Source organism: Protopterus annectens, chromosome 4.part1 (genome assembly GCF_019279795.1).
Source record: "Protopterus annectens isolate FY-2018-M chromosome 4.part1, PAN1.0, whole genome shotgun sequence".
In the NCBI taxonomy this organism is placed as follows: domain Eukaryota; kingdom Metazoa; phylum Chordata; order Ceratodontiformes; family Protopteridae; genus Protopterus; species Protopterus annectens.
The window spans coordinates 144,937,443-144,957,082 of NC_056734.1; the positions used below are offsets into that span (position 1 = coordinate 144,937,443).

Consider the following 19,640-nt stretch of genomic DNA (forward strand, 5'->3'; position numbering starts at 1 on the left):
CCATCACATGCTCCAAGGCTAGCTACCTACACGTGACTGCCGCACATTGCAGTGTGGGTCCTCAGGCAGTGTGGTGGTATGTCTGTGTTGTTTGGCTACATCCACATTCGATGTCGCGTACAACAGTCACCCAGGCATTGCTGACTGAGATAATGTTGGCAACATGCCAGGCAATGGTGTACCTACCAACAATACACACTCTCACTCACTACAGGGTTGCAATCCATACATGGACATCGTAATGTCCCTGTGGACACATACATGGTACTGCCATGCACACGTTATGTCCTAAGACACTGTCCCAATGTCACCTTCCGATCTCCCTAGCTGTTATGTCCCGCCAACCTGTTTGGTATGTGTCTCCACACCAGCCCACTGAATTCACTGCTAGCCTGTTGTCGGACATTGTGTACCTTGACCGTCACACTGCCGCATCTATCGCACTACACATGGGTGGCACTGCATTGCACATGTGGGACTGCATTCGTACACCCATGACTGGACCATTCTGTATGGCACTGGGGCACATCCTCACAAACATGCTTCACACACTCATTAATGACCTCCATGCCTTTACTGGCACCCTTGTTGGGCTTCTGTGTGCCACAGCATGCCACATACACATGCTGGCCACCTGTCATACCATTGCATGGGTGGTTGGTGTAGTACAGAGTGCAACAGATCAGACATTGTCCTCACATTGCCCTTCAGCACCATTCCACATTCTGGTATTGGCAATGTACACATCCACCGTCACATCATACCCTGTGTCTCAGGATGTTAGGCTATATGACTCCTGGACAGGACACACAGTGGTGCCAGCATATCATGCTACCTACTACATGTCAGGTACATGTGGCATTACACAGTCCTCAGTCATGGGGCCCCTCATGTTCACTATTTACATACACAACATGCTGTCACAGAGTACTGTCCATGCCTAGATATCCCACATCTACATACCTGGCACCATTATAGCTCCACCAGCTCATACTGATAACAACCGTATGGGTGTCGGTGTGGCAGATACATCATGTGGGTGTCATGGCATCAGGATGCATGACACATGGTGCATGCACATCACCTTTGCATAGCAACATTCATCCACTGAGTATCACATGGATACTGTCCCCGTACATGCATATCAAATTGTACATGGTTGCTGTACACACACATGCCCCACATGGTGCTGTGGTTGCCGTATTCCACTGTGTCATGGGTACTCATCCGCAGGGCCACACCTATCTGTACTGTGCGTGATGCTGGTACATAGGTAGCCATTGTACCTGTGGCATACACACATCTACACACGGGCAGGGTTACAATACCACATTCGTGGTGTACCTTCCACAATGGCTACGACTTTACATGGCACAGCATTATCATGCCATGATGTGTACCAGGCTCAGACAGTTTACATATGCGGCTGACAGACGGGTAACACATCTGTACACATCTGCATACCACATACACAGGGGTGTCTTCTGCTCTGACATGGACCATGTCCTCTGCATTACTGATGCATGTAGTACTCATACATGGCAATTGCAGTGGGCAGTGTGAACGGACCACTCATGGATATGTGCACACATGCCACATTGCATGGGCTGGGCTTCTGTGTTACTTCCGCAGACACAACACACACCATGCTGTGGAACATAGGTCCTGTGCACATCCCACAGGGACACACAGTGGCACTGTTCATGTGATAGCTCCCTTGCTGTTTGAGTGACACGTAGTCATGGTACCACCACAGCAGCAGTATTGTGTAGACATGCAGTTGACACCCACCTCTGCTGTTCACTGGACACTACCATGGGGAGGTGACACTACTGTGTACACTGCACATGTGTGTACACATGGACCTGCCGGACTTCATTGTTGCCCACATTGCACCTGCTACAGATCGTTTGGCCATGGTTACTTGGTGTTCCTTCCATTTTGGATGGCTATTATGCTACTACTCTGTCCCATATATACAGGCCATACGTATCCTGTTATTGTACATACCAATAGGCCATAACTCCATTATGCATGATATGCCTGTGATACTGTGTATGATGTCTGTCATATCCACCATGACAGCTTTACATTACACATAGTTGACATAGTATCCCCTACTGCAAAGCATACGTGCACGTCGTGCGCACATTACGTATGACATCGACGATATATGCCCATACACATGTGTGCTGTGACAGTATACATACATGTCCTATCCCCTGCTATGGCACTTCCTTGTTGGACATCCACTGCCAGCATCGGCGTGTGGTGTGGCATTGTTCTGTGTTATGCCCCCCTGTGGCAGCCCTTGTGTTATCCTGGCTGTGTACATGATGTCCCACTGCTGTGCACACGGTGTCCACAGTCGTTGGTATGCTCAGCAGGATAGCACTACATAACCACCTTTCACCACTCTCTGCATTATGTACAAGTATCCTTACTTACAAACACTGTTCACATACAGTGCAGCTTCATCATACACATCATGCGTTACACACCCGTACATATTGTGGGTTCTACATACCTTTTCTGTGTTTCCTTCCATTTTTTGTTGCATGTCTCGCTATTGCGTTTTCTCACTCTATCCGTTTTTGAGTTGTAGTTCGGTATGAGCATACGGTTTGAATATCCTGGGAGTCATCCTTATATCCGTCGTTACCTGCAACATGTGGGTTCATCACACCAATGGCTGTTCCTCAGTGTGTACTTGTGCGCATATCACCTGTGCATCTACTCCATTCGTACATTACGCGTCGTAACTAGGGCATGGTTGCATTCCTCACCTGGGTGTTGGTTATTTGCCCTACCTTCGTGGAGATGGTCTGTATTGTGTTATGTTATGTGTGACTGCAGCCGCTATGTGTGGCGTCAGGTACATTTCGCAGTGGTGTTAGCCGTGGATTGTGTGTGTTGGGTATGGTATTATGTTCGACATGTGGGTGTCCCTGTCCTGACGGCGTCTGTTGATGGCGTTTTGCATTCGGATGTGTAACATAGCTGTTGTATTCCTTTAATCAATGGATGCAAGTATGCATCCGCTGTTGATAGTGTTTCCCACGCGAGATGTTGTGGTTATGCAGCTGTCATTGACTGCCTGTATGTTTGTGCTGCTATTACGGCTTGTATCCCTTTGATATGTGCGATGGGGAATATCGGAGGTTGTAGGTGACGGATACGGGTTGTGGGCCTTGCATCTCTACATACACGGTATGCTTGTCTGTGTGCTACATCCCTGCCTGGGAAGTTGGCAGTTACTTGTCTGTTGTTCTGGGAGTGTAGGTTGTGTTGTTGTCATGTGGTGTTGGTATCGCCTGCGTGTGTGCTTCCTGCATGTATTCCTCCATCACATCGGTGGTATATCTGCGGTTGTTTGTACGTGACGACTATCCCTTGTCATTCTGTCCCGGATATTTACAGTCATTGTGGTCCTGTACTTGGGACGGCCTGTTTGCTAGTGGTTGCCACCTATTCAGGTGGCGATTGCTTGTTTGACACTTGTAGAACACACAGCGGTGTTTACGGGCTGATATGTGGCCACGATCAGTACCGGGATAGCAAATGCGTATTTCCGCGGTACATACCTATTGCTGTGTAACTTTGCTGACGTATCGTTTTGCAATTAGCTTATCGGTGTCATACATACGGTCATGATTTGTACATACGTCCTTTCCATTTCATGTTGGCTATATTCCTGTGGTACATTCTGGGAAATTTTCACTTTGTATCGTTATACGTCGCCACACGCCTAGCCAGGGAGGGGCTCTCAGTACTAATTTGGGAGTACTGCTGTACATACGCTTGTGGCTCCTATACTGTATGCCTACACATGTTGTTCCACTCCGCCTGTCACATGGCACCAACATACACATTTTACAGTGGCACACACATTACACTCGCACAGCGAAACACATGGCACCCTCACCGCACACATACACATACTGCGGCAGTCACAGGGACGGTTGCACACAGTACCTGCGTGTCCCGCATCACCGGCGGCAGTGTCTACCTCCCCCCTCATATCATCATAGTATTACCCGCGCATGTACTGTTACTGTACTGTGGCCTGGCGATCATCCCGAGTCGCGGTTATGCATTTCGGTATGTTGACCTTTCCATGGGTGGCGGTTTCCTATTCTGTTGAACCTCCCGGATGCACAGGTTGTCGTTCACTATGTTTACTATGTACAGACATCGTGTGTTACTTCTCTGTCACCTTACATCCCTCTGATTCCCTGTCTTACCTGTTGTACTTATATGTATATGTGTACATATATTTCTATGTGTGTAATTATATCTATCTCCATATCTGTATATGCACATATCTACATGTCTATATGTATACACCTTGCGGCGAACGTGGCAGCATACAGCAACGCCGTCTGCTGTAGGACCCACATACAGTTCAGGTGTTGGCGTTCCATGCTCCGCTGGCTGTTGGGTGTGCAGTGTTTGGGTGCTGCCTATGTTGGAGTCACACATGGGGCCACCCATACGGTACACTTTACGGGTGGCCATGTTTGTGTGCCGTCCATTTCACTGTGTGTGCAGGTAGGGAGGTGTCAGTCCATGGGGCCTACGCTGTCAGAGTATGTGCTATACGTTCCCTCTTTGCCAGGGCATAGGCATATTGGGTATGCCTCCGTCTGCCTACTGGGGCTGGCACAGTGTGTTCATGGTCCTGAGCCCTCTGTGCCTGTACTGGCCTTGGCAGTTGTGGTGGGCTTTGTGGCCCTTCACCATTATGTCCCTGCAGCAGCTGCTTCCGCAGGATCATATTATGTAGCATGGCACATACTATGAATATGTGGGCACATGTGCCTGGAGAGTACTGCAAGGCTCCACCGGATGTATCCAAGCACTGGAACCATGATTTCAGCATCCCAAACACACGCTCTATGATTATTCTGGTTTGTGCATGTGCCTCATTATGGCGTTCTTGCATGTGTGTGTGTGCATTTCTGATGGGAGTCATCATCCACGGCTCCAGTGCATAGCCAACATCCCCCACAAGGTGGCCTTATGGGATGTCCCCCCTGGCGAATACCTGGTACAGCTGTGAGGCATGCCAGATATGGGAGTTGTGGTAGCTTCCAGGGCTGCCAGCACACACATCCATGATAATGCCCTGCGCATTGCACACAACCTGGCAATTGATGGAGGGGAATCCCTTGTGGTTTATGTAGCGTCTACCCTGCTCCCCGGGTGGTGACTTGATTTGTATGTGCGTACAGTCTATCGCACCCAGTACCTCCGGGTATTGTGCCACACGGTGGAAGTGGCGCATATTGCTAGCCAACTCCTCCTGAGATCTGGGGAAGTATATATGCTCATTGGCATGTGGTATCATGGCATCCAGAAACTGGTGTAGTACCCTGGATGCTGATGCCTGTGAGATGCCCATTATATCCCCAGTTGGCCTTTGAAAGGTACCTGTAGCCAGTATTCGCAAGCTTACACATACCTTTGTGTCCACTGGGATGGGCTCCCCTCTGTTGTTTCTTGTTCTCAGGCGTGGCCGGCACAGCTCCGCTATTTGCTGTAAAGTGTCCCTATCCACCCTGTAACGCTCTACTATCTCCAGGTCTTGTAGCCCCTGGTAGGTTACCCTTGGTCTGAACACTCTCCTTCTCCTCTGAGGCCTACGGTAGTTGTCGGCACCCTCCTCCACAACTCCGTCTGTCTCTAACACATGCTGATGGATCACGGCCATGGCAGCACCCAACATGAACATTTTAAAAGTTCCCCGTGTGTTTACACCTAGAGTGTGGCATTTGGGAATACACGGCTGTGTGTTGTGAGCATTCACACTTTATACTGTTGTGCTGTACACCCAGTGATGTCATAGGGTGTGTCTGTGCGGCCGTATCTGTGGATTATCTTCCGTGTTTTACCATTGGCACTGCAACGCTGTTGCCTTTGGTGTTGCATTACTCTTGCCTGCATTGGATTAGATTTCGAACTTACCTTACTGTTTCTGCACATTGCACCTACTATTTCCTGGCATGCATCCTGCAGAGCCCTGTCATGTGTGGTTTCTGGGACATGGCATATCGTGCGTTTTGTGTGCTGCCGCCGTTATGCTGCCTGTCTACTTGGCTCTGCTGTGTCAGGTCTTCACTCTTTGTAATCTGATACCTCCCCTACTTTCTTTGCATTCATATGCCTCCCCTATCCCGTTTTGCAGGTTTCTGCTTGCAGAGTTGTCAGCTGCCGCCAGTTGGTCTTCGTGGGTTGATTACTGTTGATTGCTCATTACTACTCCGATTACACTGCTTCCGCATTTCCTCATATTCTCAGCATCACCTTCCTGTATCCGTTGTTGTTGACGGGGCGGGTGTCACATGACTGGGTTAAGGGAACGTAGCCATGCTCGTGCATATGCATCTCTGCACACATCGTGTGCTCTCAGCTCAACTATTTCCCCGCACGCCGGTCCTGCTGCTGTGATGTGCAATGTACAGCCCATGTTTGCTGGGCTCCAATGTGCTTCCTCCTACAGTGGCACACCCCTCTGCGGTTGACATGTATTCCCTCTGAGCCACTCCTCGGTGTATTACCGCTGCGCCGTTTGGTACAGCCTTATGCCGGCGGGGGTTTTGCGATTCAGTATTATCTGCCTCATTTGCATGGCATTGACTACTAATTCATAGTTCCCGTGGCGAACACTGCCGCGACTCCTTGGCAACCCTTGCACCGTGGATGTGGCTTTCCATGCATACCATGGTGTATTGTGGCTGTGAAGCTGATGTGTATTACACTGCTCTTTTATGACATTGTCATATTATTTCATTGTTTAGCACCTTCCGCGGACATGCCCTGGGGTTCTGCTGTGAGTTTCTGTGGACATACCATTTATGTCATTATTTACATGTTGTGCATGTTTTCTTTTGACATTCTCTGTGTCTTTCGCCATTGGCATGTGGCAACAGTGTGATACCTGACGTTGACAACCTTCCTTTACTCCTATGTCATGTTTGGGTAAATGTAAACCATTTTTTTTGGTTTACATTGCCGTGCCCTTATGCTACGCCTGCGCCACTTCGTGGATCGCTATATGCCTTCATTTGCATGGTGCAACACCACACATGGGGTGTTTAACATACCTACGCCAGAGGCGGCGCAAATCCGGCGCATGCCGGTAGTGCACGTGGAATTGGATCGTACCTGAATCGCTCGGCGGCCATATCTGGCATTGTAACGCCTACGCTATGCGTCCGCCTGGCGCAACGTTCATGAATCCTGGGGAACATCTTTTTAGTGACTTCTAATTTTTGAATATAAAACTAGGATTTTCTCCTACCATCTGTTTAATTTCAGGGTTCTGAGTTAATATACACCAATTCTTTTTAATCACATTTGTTACTATGTTTACATCACAAGTATAATATGTAGAAAATCTAACCGTGTCTTTCTTTTGCTTAAAAGGACTTTTCCCTTCATATGGAAATGAAAAATATGGCTTCCCTATGTTATCCCTCCATGAGGTAGCTTCATCCAGGACTCCAGTTGTCATATTAACAGTGTATCCTCTTTCATTGAATCTAAGTTTCAAGCCAGATAATTCTTTCTCAAAGTCCTCATCCCTAGTAGTCAATCTGAAAGTTCTAAGAGTTTGTCCCTTCACTATATTCTTAAAAATATGTCCTGGATGCATACTACTTTTATGAAGCAAGGTCTTCCTGTTACATGTTTTCCTAAATAGTCTGGTTGCTAGGCCATCAGTATCATCTTTGGAAACAGTAACATCAAGAAAATCAATTTCATGTACTGAACTTTTCATTTCAAATTTCAAAAAAATAGCACTATTTCCTATCTCTAGGAGAAATTCCTCTAATACAGTTACAGTCCCGTTCCAGATAAAAAAAAAAATAATCTACAAAAAGTTTATAGAATAGGATCTGGGGCCATCTACCTCCATATAACACATATTTGTTCTCCCACTTGGCCATGACAAGATTCCCATAACTGTTGGCACTAGCTGTGCCCATGGCCACACCATCCTTCTGTACAAATAATTTCATATCAAAATAAATCACATTATTAGTTAAGACCAACTCCATTAATAAGCATATGAGATCTACTTTTGCTCCATCATAAGTCCTTTCCACTAATAAATGTTGTCTTAAAAATTCTAACCCAGTATAATTAGGAATACAGGTGAATAGTGAGCATACATCTAATGTAACTAACAATAATATTTTCACGTCTCCTTATTATTCATTCTTAAAGACAAATAAATCATGTAGGAATTGTTTAGAGTCCCTTAAAATATTACCATTCTTATTCACTATCGGTCTCAGATGCTTCTCTATATAAATAGAGATGGGCTCTGTGGACCAATTATGTCCAGATTCAATTGGTCTTAGTGGGGGATGTTGGGCATCCTTATGAATTTTTGGGAGGCCGTGTATACTAGGTATTAAAGGTTTATCCACTCTAAAATAATTATAAAGCTCATTCGAGATACTATTATTCAGTAAACATTCATATAGTGCTGCATTTAAACCAACAAGCATCTTTTCTGTATCAGCATAACTTATAAGCTAAAGTGTCATGCAACATATTATACATTGCTGCATCATAATGTACCTTGTCCATTAAAAGCACAGGGCCGCCTTTATCAGCTTGTTTAATTATAACTGAACTGTCTGGCTGTAACGGTTTTAATGCATGTTGTTCATTTTTACTCAAATTAAAAAGCTCTTCCTTCTGTTATTATTGCTCATACCTTCAAACAGCTCATTCTCACATATATTAATGAAAACATCCATAACTGGATGATTAGGTGGGAGAAATGTACTCGCTTTTTTAAAAATAATATTATCATACATTTCCCCATTCTGATTATTGAATAACATTTTTAACAGAACGTTTCTACCAAACATGTGTAAGTCTATGCTGTCAGTTACCTCTGTCCTTTGTGCAGGAATAAAAGATAGTCCCCTTTCTAATGCACTTTTTTCCTCAGTTGTTAGCAGCCTGCAGGAAATATTCCAAACTATGCTCCTTTCCTCCATGCCTTCTTGGGTATGTTTGATATAGGAGAATCCGTTGGTAGCTTCCTCTTGTTGGGGTTCCAGCTGTATGATCTCCCTCTCAGAAACTGCCTCTCTGTGTCCTGATAGTCCGATGTCTGCAGCTTTATAGGCAGCAGACGAAAAAATGGTTGTTCTAATTCTAGCTGTTCTGAACCATTTACTTGATGAGAATCTTTCATTTGTTGCTGTATTTTCTCAGGGGATCCCAGCCTTTGCCTCACATCCATCTTCTCATTCAAATGAACCTTTGTAGCTGTCACTGAAGGAACGCTCACAACTGGCAGAGCATTAGATTTGATTCCAGCTCCTAGGTTCTTTCCTTCCCTTAAGCTTCACTGGTGATAGGGTCTCCCTTTCGTTGCATGATTTATTTGTCTTTAAGAATGAATATGAAGGAGACGTGAACATATTATTATTAGTTACATTAGATGCATGCTCACTATTCACCTGTATTCCTAATGATACAGGGTTAGAATTTTTAAGACAACATTTATTACTGGAAAGGACTTATGATGGAGCAAAAGTAGATCTGATATGCCTATTAATGGAGTTGGTCTTAACTAATAAAGTGATTTATTTTAATGGGAAATTATTTGTACAGAAGGATGGTGTGGCCATGGGCATGGCTAGTGCCAACAATTATGGGAATCTTGTCATGGCCAAGTGGGAGAACAAATATGTACACCTTGCTTCATAAAAGTAGCATGCATCCAGGACATATTTTTAAGAATATAGTGAAGGGACAAACTCTTAGAACTTCCAGATTGACTGCTAGGGATGACGAGTTTGAGAAAGAATTATCTGGCTTGAAACTTAGATTCAATGAAAGAGGATACACTGATAATATGACAACTGGAGTCCTGGATGAAGCTACCTCATTATTTATTTATTTTACATTTGTTAACCGGGGGTATCTGACTGAGCCAAAAAGGCCCTTTTTCAGCAGAGGCCCAGGGAGAAAAGCTCCACATAGAAAAATTACAGATACATTTAGTTATTTAGACATGATCAGTATACACACAAATTACAAAAGACATGCTTTTACACTGGTATGCAGCACATCAACAGTTACAGTGGAGAGAACAAACAAAAAAAATTAATTTAAAAATAAAGGTAATTAATAGATTTGTGGTGTACAGCTGAAATTTGGAACATAGGTAGAATACATACATAGTACACAGGTACAGTACATACATTGTAGATTAGCCAGTGCTTGTGAGTAAGATTGAAAACTATTATCAAGTACTCTATTCTGGGTTTAGTATGTGTACTTTATCTGCTTTCACTAGCCTGGGGAGCAGTCATGGCACTGCCAACTTTGCATGAGATGTTGCCTTATGAGGTCTTTAAAGGAGGCTTTGGATGATGTGTTTTGAATGCTAGTTGGGAAAGAGTTCCATTTTTTAACCACTGAACTACTATATAGTGCATCTCCAAAGCTGTTGTAGCTGTTGGCGACTTCTAGTAGTAGTTTGCTTGATGATCTCAGAGGCCTTTTGGCTGAGTGATGTACTAGGTTTTTGAGATCAGGACACTTATTGGGGAGGTAATAGATAGAATGACAAAGGCAGAGCTGATTGTAGGTTAGGAGGCTGGAGAGTTCAAGCCAGTTGAGCTGTCTCAAAGCAGTACAGTGATGAGTTCTATATGAGCAATTTGCAGCAAAGCAGGCACTTCTGTTATAGCAGACTTCTATTTTGCTTAGTTCAGTTTTGTTGAGATTAGTCAGAATGGGAGATGCATAGAGTAGGATGGATAGAAGTTGGGAGCGAGCAATGGCTGATCTTGTGTTGCTGGTAAGAAATGGTTTGATACGGTAGAGTGATCCAGTTTGGCATGTACTTTTTTAATAGTTAAGTTGAGATGACAATCAAATTTTAGGTGGGAGTCTATGGCTATTCCCAATAGCTTAGCCTGTGCTACTGGAGCGATTGGAGTAGCATTTGTGTAGTAGATAGTGAATTGACTGTTATCAGTGTTTTTGTTAGAACTGGTTATAATCATAAGCTGAGTTTTCTTTAGATTGAGGATAATTTGGGCTTTGGTAAGATAGTTTTCAACGTCAGAGAATGCTAGTTGAGTTGTTTGCAGGAGGGTGGGAATGTTTTGTGCAGCACAGATTAAGGTAGCGTCATCTGCATACTGAATGACAGATGCATGCTGTGTGGAGGTATGGAGGTCATTTGTGAAGATTGTGAATAGTAGTGGTCCTAATATAGAACCCTGTGGGACAACTATAGTTATGGGCAGCTGAGAGAGAATTTTTGCATTTCATAGCTTGGTACCTGTCAGTTAAGTATCTTTGGAACCAGGTAAGAGTGGAATTTGATAAATGATATTGGTTTAGTTTGTTTAGCAGGATTTGGTGCGGGACTGTGTCAAATGCTGTGGATATATCCAAAAAAAGAGTCAACACCTGCAGGCCTTCATTTTTGAGAGGGTTTACTGTGTTTGTGAAGCAGAGGAGGGCTGTAGTGGTACTATGGGCAGGTCTGAAACCATGTTGAGTAGGTGACAGGATGCTGCTGTCTAGGAGATATTTTAGCACCTGGGTATGGATGCATTTTTCTAGGATTTTGGCCAGGGTGGAGAGTAAAGCAATGGGTCTGTAGTTATTAAGTTCAGTGGAGGTCCTGCCTTTATGTATGGGTGTAACATAGGATATTTTCCAGAGTTTGGGCCCATAGTTTTCAACAATTGATCTGTTTATGAGGGTGGAGATTGGGATAGCAATAGCATCTGCTGTGAGTTTCAAGAAACAGCTGGGGAGTAGGTGGGCTGCTGTTGGTGAGGTTTTTAGTTTGGACAGCATGCTTTTGATTGAAGTGGTGGAAACGGTTTTGAGGGTAAAGCTTGTATAAGTGTTATTTGTGTTGGGGGGATAGTGAGGAAGGAACTGTCCTGTGATACTAAGGATAGAATTGAGTTCACAAAGTAGGAGCTGAATTGTGTTTCGATGGGAACTTTAGTGTCAGGGGTGGTTGGTTTAGGGGTAGCCTTTTGGGTGGGTTTTAATAGTTGGTTTACATTTTTCCAAAATTTTTGGGGGCTGTGTTGGTATTTAGTTTGTAATGTCATGTAGTAGGATATTTTGTCCAGCCTAATGCATTTTTTGCACTGTTGTGCAGTTCTTGGTACTAAGTTAGGCTTTGTGTTTCTTTGGTTTTTTGATAGTAAAGCCAGGCAGTGTCTCTGGACTTGAGGATTTGTTTGGTTTCTTTACCGAGCCAGGGGTTTGTAGAGGTGCTAACCTTGATTTTGCACAATGGAGCAACAGTGTCTAGGTGTTGTAGAAATATGCTACAGCCTGGTCAAGTGGGAGGGTTTTTAGGGGGGTCCAGTCACAGTTACAGAGTAAAGTATTGAGGACCTGAGGAGAGAGTTTTTTGTGTTTCTAGTGGATATATAGTTAGTGATTTTGCATATGCTTGTTCTACTATGTATTAGGTATATTATGTTGTGGTCACTTAAGGTGACTGGGAGACTGCATGTGTGGGGGTACAATGTGGGGTTGTTAGTTAAGACCCAGTCAAGGATGTATTCCCTTTTAGATTTCTTTATCACATCTAGTTGGAATTTGGACTAGCTGCTGGTAGCCATGGAGATTTATTAGATTACTTGGTGGTTCTAATATGCAGGTGAACCAATCTAGGTTGAAATCCCCCAGAATAAGGGTTTCTTGTGAGTACGTGGAATAACACCAGGATATGAAGTCTTCAAGGCTAGCAGGTGTATTACCAGGTGGAATATAGATCACAATTGTGGTGATGACCTTTTTAGGGTGAAGTTGAAGTTGTGAGATAAGTATGTCCCAATTATTGAGGGAGTGGTAGGAGTTTGGTAATTGATGTGCAGTTAAGTTGGATTTATACAGTAAGGCAGTTCCATCCTCTTTACGAAGTAGTCTGTCTTGTCTAATGATTTTGTAGCCAGTAGGGAGAATTTCTGAGTTAGCTATGTTTTTATTTAGCCAGGTTTCTGTTAAAGCAACTATGTCTGGGGAGTAGTGTGCTATTGTGGCCTGGAGTTCAGGTATTTTATTTTTGATACTTCTAATATTAATATTTAGCATTAAAAGATGGTTGATTTTGCTGCTGTTGTTGATTTGCCTAGGGATGAAGACAGCGGGGATGTTATGTTCTGACATTTGTGTTGGAGCAGTTTGTGTTGGACAGGATGTATTTGGGCCTGGATTGGGTGGATATCCCCACTTATGGTGAGCCTGGTGTTAAAATGGTGATACAGATGTTGGAGTTTGGTGATGAGTGTGAGAGAGTATTGTGTTTTTTTGGAGTATGAATGAGAGCATATGTGTTTAGTTATGAATTGGTCCGTTATGTAGTTCTTGAACAATTGTGGGCAGATATTATTATAATGCACGGTGTCTGTATATGAGAGTGCATAATGTACTGTTGTGCTACTAAGTTTAGGGATATTGTTAGAGTGATAACTTGTGGTATTATAAAGAATTATGAGAAGACAGACTAGACTTAGTTGTGTGATAGTCATGGTTATAAAGTGGAGGGATAACATAGGGAAACCATATTTTTCATTTCCATATGAAAGGAAAAGACCTTTTAAGCAAAATAAATACACTGTTAGATTTTCTACATATTCTACTAGTGAAGTAAACATAGTAACAAATGTGATTAAAAAGAATTGGTGTATATTAACTCAGAACCCTGAAATTAAACAGATTGTAGGAGAAAATCCTAGTTTTATACTCAAAAATAAGAAGTCACTAAAAAGAATGTTGTGTTATCCCAGTGAAGGCAAGGGACATGAAACTGATGTTATTAAAGGTACAATACCCTGTGGCAAGTGCAACCAGTGTGTATACATTAACAAAAGTAACAAGTTTGTTCATCCAGATACCAAGCAAACTTATGAATTTGCTATAGCAGCAAACTGCAACACAAATAATGTGGTTTATTTAGTAGTCTGCAATTTATGTTCAGCCTTCTACATAGGCAAAACCAATAGAAAGTTAAGATTTAGGATTAGTGAACACTTACTTCATATTAGGAATGGAACTTAACAAATGCACTAGCTAAACACGTATCTTCTCAAGGGAATGATCATAACTTCACTTTTTTAGTAGTTGAGAAAATTAACCCCAGTAATAGGGGTGGGGACATATGTAACTACACTGACACTTCTGAAACTAGATGGATTATAAGGTTAAGGGCAAATATGGGGAAGGGATTGAATGACAGGGTACCCCTGAAGCCAGTTTTAAAGTACAGGAAACTGTTCAGGTAAGAGTTCTATAAAATATAGAATCATTCTTAAAAGAATGGCCTCCCCGGGCCTCTACTGAAAAGGGATATGTATCCAGTTGGACTAGCCCGGTCAACAAATGTAAAATAAATAAAATAAATAAATAAATATACACAGCACTGGATGCTTTGCATAGTTTGAATCACATTGTTGCTTATGTGCTTTTTTAAAAAAGTATATATTTTTGACAGTAGTATTTTATGTATTTTTTTATATATATTTTTGATATGTACTTTAGATAGTATACTAACAATGTATTTTTTATATACAGGTTTTATATACTGTGTTCATATATTGTTTACTATTATATTATTGTTTTTTATAAGTGTGTTTTTATAAGTGTAGCTTTATTGTTGTAGGATATAAAATGGTTGCTTATTTGATTTTTTAGTCTGATTGGTTGAAGTGCATTTAAAAATGGAGATGGCTACCATGCTTTTCATAAGGTCTGATGAAGTGATATGTTTATCATGAAAGCGCTCACATATTTGCAATAAAGTTTTGCTTGGATTTTACCTATGTTCTGACTGTCTTGAAATTGTGATAACTTCATGAACTGGTTACTCCATTGGGTATTTTTGTGGACTTATATGACTTTTCCTTACACTGGTGGAGTATTTATCTTAGCTGCTTCCTTTTTTGTGCTCTTTGTATCTTAGACTTGTGTTTTCTTTTAGCGATAGCTAGAAATTAGAAATTTTAGACTGTGTTTATCTGTGATGTCAGAACTGTACTACTGAATTATTTTAAGTATTTCTGTGTGATCTCTGAACTCTTGACTAGCACTGACTGTGTAGTAGAAAGCATTGTCTTGTGGTTTTAATTATTTATTATTAAATATTTTAAAACCTTTTGACTGTGGCTGGTTTGTGTAGAGATAAGTTAAGCTCTAGAGTACATTGCATATTTATAGAGTTTACTGTCCAAATAAACCTTGACTGATTAGTCACACTTACCAACTGGATAATAATATTGCATAGTAATAATTGGACACTCTTTTATGGGCCTTTGAGTAGCTGAAATTATTAGCTGGGTGGTGGCAGGGTACTACCATATAGTCTGGAAAAGGGGCACAACTGGAGAACCTGTGCCAGCCTTCCCCAGAAGTATCTGTGTGGTTGTGTAAGCTCTTATCTCAAAGTGTGTGTGTGTGTCAGCTACTTGGGCAGGGACACGAAGCACTGGTGGGACAGAGAGGGTGCTGGAAATTTCAGATTGCCCAGCTAGGCTGAGATCTGGACCCTATAGCTGTGCCAGCGGGGAGTATTATTGGGGACCTGGGGAGCAAGGGAGCGACCAGCCCCTGAATGACTGTGATCTATATGTGCTCTTAAGGGAAATTACACGTTTCTGTGTGTATTTGTTATCCTTTCCTCTCATATGAGACGCCCTCTCTGGTGTTAGTAGTGAGGATTGAGGCTCCTTGATTCCTGGGCCAGGGCACGGGCGTCACACTTTCAATCAGTAGTTCCCACCTTGGATGGGTTGAATGTAGGTCTCTGATCCCACCGGAGTGCAAAAGAACCCCTCCAATGTAAAACAAACAGGCTTTGATCTCAAGGGCAGTATCAAATGCTTTACAACAGATTCCTGCAATATCAGGTGTCCTTGGAAATAAGTTCTCTAACCTTGAGAAATGTTCACAACATACAAAAACGCAAAACGTGGACACATGTTGGCACACTCACTCACAACAGCTTTTACATTATCAGAGGAGGTTAAGAAATATCAGAATAGTGTTAAAACAGCATAAGAGCAGTACAATAACAGATTGAGGTTCTTTAACAAGTGCAGGCTGAAAATCTGTGATAATTCAACCAAAAATAAATAAATGAATAAATTCAGTACAGATGTATTAAATATCACTGAAACACTTGGTGCAAGTACAAAAAATATACTTACATCAGCTTTGTAGGCAAGATGATTTTAGAGAAAATCCAAGTTTTGTATTCACAAGTGTCCAGGCACAAAGAAGCTCTGAATAAATGAGCATAGAGTGAGGAGAACAGGATTACAACATATGTTAAGGAAGTACACATAGGCAAGAGAGTATAGAGTTTAGAGTGTACAGAAAACGGCTGAGTAAGGAAATCTTACATGTAGTGGGGTAGAATGTTTGGTATTAGAATGTTAATCTGAAGCCAGAGGAGTAGAGAAGGGAATTTTGTGTAGGAGCTGGTGTTGAAGTCAGATATATGACTGAAGAATGTAATACTTTTTATTATGTAAAGATTATAAAAAATGAAAAAAGAAAAGACTGACACATCAAATGAAATTCAGTGCAAGTGTGCATTATAAAATAAAAAGTAATAAAATATTTCTTTAAAAAAATGAAGTAAAGCTACTGCACATTTGTTCTAGAGATGCCTTTTAAGGATGATTGACTAAAAGATATACAAGGTCTGCACTAAAATGTATTTTATGATTCAAAACACTATCCTTGAAAAATTATTTGACCACTGCAATGGTATCCATTGGCTAAAACTCGTATACTAAAGAATGCAATAATTGCATTTCATATAAAACATAACTGTGGGAAAAAAGTATTCTTAAGACCAAAACATGCTTATTACAGCCTGTTTTGCAAAGGACTGTCCACTAAATACACATTTCTTACAGGCATTTACTAACTATCATGTTGCAGTGGGGTTCTATATATTTTGGAGATGACTATCATCAAAATGGAAGATACTTGAAATAAGCCATGTGAATTTATGAGGCCATATGAAAGACTGTACTATATTTTCTAAATCCTAAATAATTGAAAATATTGCCCCTTCCCATACACACACACACACACACACACACACACACACACACACACACACACACACACACACACACACACACACACACACACACACACATATACACACACACACACGTGTGCGTGTGCGTGTGCACACACCAAGGTAGGAGGCAGTCCTACCAAACATAATGTAATGCAGCTGTTAAATGCTTGCTAGCTTGTAGTCATCACTTGACAAGAGATGCATTTTCATCACTAGCAGGGGAGCAGATGCCAAACTTTTTGTGTAAACATTGGCCGCTGATTGTGAGGATATTTAAGAAAATGCCTTTCAGTGTAGTTATTATCTCAAACCATTTTACAGGTGGGATGCAGCACTGCCGATGGCATCTTATTTTAAATCACTTTTGCTAAGGAGCTTCATTAGCATACAGAATGGCCATGGAGTAAACTTTACATTGAAAATAAATTCCCATTTTACACCCAGGTCCATGTTAGTCCCATGGTGTTTTTAAAAGACAGGAAACAAAAGAAAAGCACCCATTTCTGCCTTTTAAAATGTGTCAATAAGCAGCCATATTCTGACAACCATTTAGAAGAAGGTGAACTATGTGGCTACAAAGTATGGTCTGTACACTACCTCTGTTAAGCTGCATGGCTGTTACTAACTGCCTGTTACTTTCCTGGAAAAAATGGCATTTCAGCTTTGTTCATTATTTATGTGCAAAATAACTTACCCTGTTATTTTAGTAATACGTATAATGCTGTGGTTTGGGTGCTTCTAATGTAACAACAAAGTTTCTGCATTGGTGTGGAAGTTTTGTTTGATTTGTACCACTTTAGACTTGGGTACCCCCATTCTGAGAGTACAACTGGTGGGCAGTGTGAAAAACTGAGGGGCTGCCAGCCCAGCCAAATAGAATTTTATAAATAATTCTATGCCATTGTAAATATTAATATGATCCACAGGCTGGTTTCACAAATGTAAGAAAACTGTGTTATGTGCTAAGCTTCAAAAATGTAACCACAGTGCACCCTACTGGAAGAAAGCTAATAAGTAAAGAATTTATAACTACCTGTGATCTCAAGCTTGAAGACAGGATGTCTGCAGCTAGAAATTCTGTCTATTGTCTTATGACATAGATAATTACTAGGTTTCACATGTAAAGTGTCTTTTATTGCTGTGGCTTCCTAACAGGTACAGATCAAAAAGAAATGTTAAAAGTTTATGTTCTGTGAGCCTGGGAAACTTCAGCAGAGGTGACAAGAATGATGTAATATGAAATGACTCTGCAGTAATATGTATTATCAAATTAAAGGACAACCGCACCCACAGACTCAAAAACATGTTTATTTCATCATGGTTTGGTGTTTCCTACATTTTTAACATGACTCTGGGACTATTTAGAGCTTTTTAGATATTTTTATACACAATTTCTGACTCTGACCACATGGGGTCTGGCATCTTGAAATAATTCTGACTGGTTAGTCTGGCTCTAAGTATCCCAGAATGCATTGTTTGTCTCCAAAATATTGCATCAGATCTGCCAGGTTTTCCCTAAAGCACCTGTCATTGCACTGATTTTACAGGCATTCACTGCTGTGTTATAGTCACCTACTTTTGGTTAAAATGTTATCCTTTTTCAATGACTACTTCAAACACAAGCAGTGCAAATGCTACAGAACAGAATTGAAAAGTGATTTTATTGTTTTCTTCTTAGAAATGCTAACTTGATTTCTTTTGTGAAGGCTGAAATCTAGTTCTTCAAGGTATCTCCCCTCCCCTTCACACCTACCTTCCCTAGCTGTCAAAGAGCTAAGGATAATTTGACCCATTATCTGCATGTGATTGACAGCTAACAGCAGGTGACCAAACTAATGTACTGTTTTCTTGTCAGCCTTTCCTTCCTTACAGTGGGAGACTTTTTTTGTTGCACTCCTCCTGTCAAATTTAGAACCAACCTCCATAGCACTGGGAATAATCACTGTTTTGCAAAGCATCAAATTCCCACTTATTTTTCCTTCTTGTTTGGTTAAATAGCTAACAAATGATGCACTATAAATACAAAATATTTCACAGACTTGCATGACAGCACCCCCATGTCTTTTTTAAGTGGTAATTTAAGAAAATTATGGTATTGCATACTTCTTGTAATCTGATGTAGTGTTATTAACTGTGACCAACATCTGCTTCTTATGTAAAAACATGCAATTAATGTCTGCGCATGGTCATTGCAAATTTATGCTCTTAGTTTTTGCAGCTGTTACTGTGCATCTGCCTGTACTTTGTCACATATCGGTAGGGCTCTTCAGAAAAGTGAGATTATAGATTGACATTTTTGCTAGGTTAAGAGTGGGCTGGGCAAGGCAGCTCTGACATCACAATGTGGGAGGTCCACTGGCTCTTCTATACAGCATGCAAATAAGGCGGGGATTACATCACTTTGGGGGAGAAAACGTCCCGGTAGCTAGAGCAAGAGCTCTGGCAGATGTGGCATCATCATTTCAGAGCCAGCTAGAGGTTTTTCAACTTGATTTCCAAAGTGAAAGTAAAACAGTATGGAAAGGTA

The 19,640-nt window shown here is 41.7% G+C and overlaps 1 protein-coding gene across 1 annotated transcript in view; it reads left to right on the forward strand.

Annotated features, from left to right (window-relative positions):
* LOC122801189 (collagen alpha-4(IV) chain-like) overlaps positions 1-19,640 on the forward strand; it is a 1,621,248-nt gene that overhangs the window by 257,401 nt on the left and 1,344,207 nt on the right. The window lies entirely within an intron of this gene.